The sequence below is a fragment of the Octopus sinensis genome, linkage group LG19 (genome assembly GCF_006345805.1).
Source record: "Octopus sinensis linkage group LG19, ASM634580v1, whole genome shotgun sequence".
Classification (NCBI taxonomy): Eukaryota; Metazoa; Mollusca; class Cephalopoda; order Octopoda; family Octopodidae; genus Octopus; species Octopus sinensis.
Window position 1 is genome coordinate 4,230,782 of NC_043015.1, and position 6,000 is coordinate 4,236,781.

Consider the following 6,000-nt stretch of genomic DNA (forward strand, 5'->3'; position numbering starts at 1 on the left):
ACGGAGTACACTTCAAATTTATATATGTGTGTGTATGAATATATGTATGTATGAAACAATGTGCATGTTTTGTAAATATGTGATGCCCACCGCCACTTGACAAGTGGTACTGTTTTGTTTACGTCATCTTAACTTAAGGAGAGTAATATGGTAGCTAATATCCTTCTAAAAACAAGAACTGTGGTCGATTTGTGCGTCTCAGCCATTCCAGTTGTTACTCCAGCATGGGGGCGCTTTAACGACTAAAACAAGGAATGGAATAAGGATAAAGGACATATATCACCCACCATCAGCAACTGCATGAATGTTTATAAAATAGTAGTATATTTTTACTAATGCTATTCAGTAAAATGATCAACGGAACAACATAATCATGTTTATGGCTGCCAGCTCAGCAATATCACCGTCGGTCACTTCACTGACAAAGAAAGCATTGACATCTAAGAAGAAAAAAAACAAAATCGCCAACGATATAACCACTGCCACAACTGTCAATGTCACCGACTCCAACAAAACATCTATCGGCACTCACGTCTATCATCGCCAGATGTATAGCAGCATCCACCAACGCCAATACCACCACGATCAAATCTAGCCTCAATAACGTTTCCTTCAAATACGATTCATGCATGGAGAAAGAATATAGAACATTCGTGGCATTATATCTATGTCAAAACCACTCTCCTGTATATAAAAAAAGCCCATCCCTTTAGTTAATTCTCGTTCTGCAAATTCCATCAGAATAAATGTCAGAACATCGAGGAATTAGCAAAGAATTTGATCGTTTGGTGTGCAGCTATAAGACGCAGATGACCTATTCTGATGTTACTCGGAAAGGTAATTTGACACAAACATGTTGGAATATTCCAATGTATTTCGAGTCCAAGACATAATATAGTAAATAACATTATGGTAAATAAAGAAGAAACAGAAAATAAGGAAGCAAAGAAAAAATAAGAAAAAAGAAATTGCAGAGGTTATAATCACATAGCAATTCAAGCAAGAGGAAACCATGATTTTTCGATAATGCATATATATATATATATATATATTATATATATATATATATATATATATATATATATATATATCTAACCATATAACTTTATATATATGTTTATTCATATATATATATATATATATATATATATATCTAAATCCGATGCACCTATATGCGAGGAATATGTGTGAGTGTGCTTGTGTGTGTGTTTCTACATGAAGCGACTGAGGACATAGTAGCATCAAAATAAAAACTTGCTTATATATGTAAAGGTCAAGCAAGTTAACCCTTGAGGTAAGTTATTTCAAAATACCCAGTAGCATGACACATGATTTGTATAGAAGAAGTGGAGTATTTGTAAAATTGTTGGAATGATGTTCAACAGCGAAACAGAGTGATTGATAGAAGCAGATGTATGCGAAAGGAACCACAAAAATGTATCTTTAAGTGTGTGTGTGCTTCCATACATATACTTACATTACATATATGGATATATACATGCAAGAAAGCGTACATGCGCACACACAAACACATATAGGTATGCGTGTATATATATATATATATATATATATATATATATATATATAAACACACACACATGTATTCATATATATAAAGTGTGATGATGGTTGTAAATAATTCGTCAGACAAGCAGATAAAAATATAGATAGATGTATATGTGTGTGTATATATATATATATACATATATATATATATATATATAGATATATATATATATATATATATATAATATATATATATATATATATATATATGAGAAGAAAATGTATATATATATATATATATATATAGGTTCGTAAATGTAATTTCGTTTTTCCCGAAGAATTACACTTTTTTAAATAACTTTTGTCAATATTATAATTTTTTTTCTTTTCGCATTTGATAGTCATTACTTTTAGTTTACTTCACAAGACTTTTCCGCGTAAGTTTGTTTACACTTGATAGTTCATTATCCCTATATATTTTTCATATCGTCACTTAAGACTATCCTTTGACATTGGTGCAGTTATACATTCGCTTTTTCTAAATTCAAATGTATCACATTTTTTATTGGGTTGCCATATGAAATAACTGCTAGCACATATTCAAAACTTCTGTTTCACTCATGTGACTTACTATGATTTATTTTGTTGTGTCTAAACTCTATGTCAGATCTGATTCTAAATAATTTTCAGCGAAAGCCTCCTCGCAATTACAAATACGTAAACCCATGTTTTGATATGTGCATAAGTTACGCCGAAACGCCATTTTATATATTCCAGTGAATAGTATTTATGGTACGATAGGTTTAGATTTGAGGAATTAAGATATATATACATTACTGGAAGTGGTTACACTAACGGCATTCTCGGTATAAGTTCGTGAGTGACTGCTGTGGAGAACTAAGGTATTTATTGAAAACGATGACATATGATACTTACCTGAAAAGTAAATATTTGTATGATTGAGAATTTAGCTGATCAGTGTCTTCCTCAATAAAGACAATCGCTACAGCCATTATCAGATGTCTCCCGTTCAAAGTTCAGAGATGTTTGATAATGGATTTAGCAACTGAATAAATTTTTGAAGATACCTTACAGCAAGTATATGATATCAATCGTGTGAGTTGCATTTTGCTGAGAATTCCATTATTGTTCTTCGTTTTTGTAACTGGTTTCCTCAATTCTTTATGTAAATTTCTGTGATACACAACAACTATTGTTGTGCATCCATCATTCATCTGTAACACTGAATCGGAATGATGATAAATTCGTATGATTTAATATGCTCGGTATTAATATCGAAATTATTCGTAAATTTTTAAAGACGGCTTTCGAATTGAAATTGATTCTAGTCCAACTACAGTATAGATTTATTATCGGAGATGTTTGCTTTGAATATAGTTTTGCATGGAATGCATTGTTATTTTAACAGATATCCATTCGTTTACAAGGGTTCCATTTGTCCCTGATAAATAATAAAAGATAATAATGATACAATATCATTCAATCTAAGAAGGAAGCTAAATTATTGAAATGAAAACAATGTAAATGGGTTGAATCATATTAAACATAATACGAATGTGGGCTGAAAAGTTCACTGGTTCACAACGAAGGAGTGATGCTACAGCTGGGAAATCTTGCATGCATTAATTTCAACATCTTATTTTAAAAATTGCAACGTTTCCAACCAGTAAACTATAATATTACTTTCAAAGTACACTTAAATATAGCATGTAACGCCCTCTCTTGAAATTGGAAAATAAATGGCATTGTAGTGTTCTCAACTATCTGCAGAAAATGGTTAACCCCAGAGCATTCATGCTGACGGGTTCGCAACATTGGTGAATAATGGTCCAGCATTATCAACAGTACAAATATTGGCTGCTGCATTTAGTAGGGGCAGGGAGACACATGAAGATGATCCAAGGAGGAAATTATTTAAGATGCCTACAACATGGTAATAGTTTGCAGACAACCGATTATAAATGAAAACAGCTAATATTAGCATCAAATCCTGTGATGAGAGATTTGAAACGATTCTGCACAACTAATGTGGATTGACGCATGACTATGCTCGGTGGGTGCCACGTCTTCTCACATCTGATGAAAAGTACACCAGGGTGATCACATCACTGGAAACTTTGACATTGTTTGAAGCAGATTCAGTTGGTTTCCTTCAGACTTTTTAAAACCCCGCACGATTATTGGCATCACCACTTTGGCCCTAAGCATGAGATAGAAAACATGTAGTAAAACAACCCGTCTCATCTTCGCGAAAGCAGGCCAAGTTAATTTTATCTACAGTTAAGTTTATGACATCAGTATTATGAAATCGAAAAGGCATTGTATTTATTGGCTCTCTTCAAATGGGCCACACCATCGATAAAAAATAATCTGTCAACTTGTTAGTTGTTACAAAAGGCTGGCAAGAATAACTCTCCTGGAAAATTAGCCAGAGGTGCTGTATTTTGTCAGATCAATGGCCCAGCACACAAGTTCTTCGTTTCAATGACTACAGTGTGTGTGTGTGTGTGTGACTGGTTTTCAACTGGATGATTATTGTCACAATTCCCTGGGCGCCATTGACTGGGCTCTCTTTGTCTATCAACCTAGGAGCAGCATATAAAAAAACACATGGTTGGGAACAGATATCACGCTGATGATGATGCCATAATATCTGATGTCGACCAACAGAATGAAAGCTTCGTCACCAATGAGATCCAGACACTACAGCACCGACAGAACAATTGTGTGGATCATAAAGGGAAATATATTGAAAACAACCTCATTTTGTCATATTCCAAGAGAGTGTTAGTGGCCAGCTTATGAACTTTTCAGTCGAATGCCATCAAGCTATTATTCATCTGTAACGGATGTTGACATTTCTTCTGGACATGACTATTCAATTAAAATGCAAATTACTCTCAAATGCAGTTCATTAGTTTGTTGATTACTTTTATTATTTATTCTTCAAACCTTTTGTGAAGCTGATATCAAAATATCAGAATGCATTTCCCACGTTGGGACATTTCTTTCTCTTTCGTTATTTCTTTTCCTAGAAAAACAATTGCGAAATTTATATATTTGTTTGCCACGACTGTTTCCGATGTCTTTCTGATGAAGATGTAATAAAATATAAAATATTTTCGCAGGAGTGGCTATGTGGTAAGTAGCTTGCGTACCAGTCTCATGGTTCCGGGTTCATTCCAACTGCGTGGCACCTTGGGAAACTGTCCCCTACTATAGCCTCGGGCCGACCATTACCTTGTGAGTGGATTTGGTAGACGGAAAATGAAACGACCCGGTCCTCGGAGCCAATCCTTCTTCCGAAGGTACGGATCCATTTTACCGACTGTCGTATATATGTATATATATATATATGTGTGTGTGTATATGTTTGTGTTTCTGTGTTTGTCCCCCCACCATCGCTTGACAACCGATGCTGGTGTGTTTACATCCCCGTAACTTACAGGGTCGGCAAAAGAGACCGATAGAATAAGTACTAGGCTTCCAAAGAATAAATCTTGGGGTCGATTTGCTCGACTGAAGGCGGTGCTTCAGCATGGCCGCAGTCAAATGACTGAAGCATGTGAAGGAGTGAAGTGAAAGTCTGTTCATTTTTACAAAGGTATATTGCGCTTTTCATCTGTAATACACGTGAAAAAACAAATCATCGTTTAACTTCCGAAGCAGAAATTTTCCGGTTGAGTCCCACATAGTTGCATTTAAGCAATTGTCTTCTAACATAACCGGGGGGTGATTAGAGCCCTGTGAATAAATTTGGCAACAGGAAACTCAGAGAAAACCGTAATATACACTTGTGTGACTTCACGTCATTTCTTTTTGCATTGTGTTTTACTTTTCCAATGACAGCAAAAGTTGAAGATACGAAGAACGGAACACAGGTTATGTATTACAACCATACATCTATGCATCATACACAAATGTAAAGATGTCTAAAATGCAATGTCAAAGTTTGCTGTTTTCCCTGCCTATATACGCATACAACGAAACACAGACACATACATATGTATGCTCATTTGTTAATGTGCTTTTACGGTTGCCTCCATCTCTTGTTATATGTACAGTATATGTGTGCGTTTAGATATGTAATTGATTGCATTCCTTTCTCTATTTCTATCTCTCACTTTGCATACATACATAGTATCACAAAGAGGAAAAAAATATATATATATATATTGTTATATATAAGAGCTGTTGTCCACAAATCTTGAAATACAATCGAATATATTACACTTAATATAGAATATAAAACCTTATCAATTTTTAGTGATCATTGTTTCATTGACATTTCAAATTATCGCCAGCTGTCCTATTGGATCGAATAATCAAGTTCGTATATCTTATTCGTTATCGTATTTTGATTTTCATTATGGCCATGTCGACATTTTATGAGTAAATATTTATCTTTGATATAACCATCGCCTATATCAGATATATGTGGTCTGTCCGTCTGTCTGTCTGTCTGTGTGTATG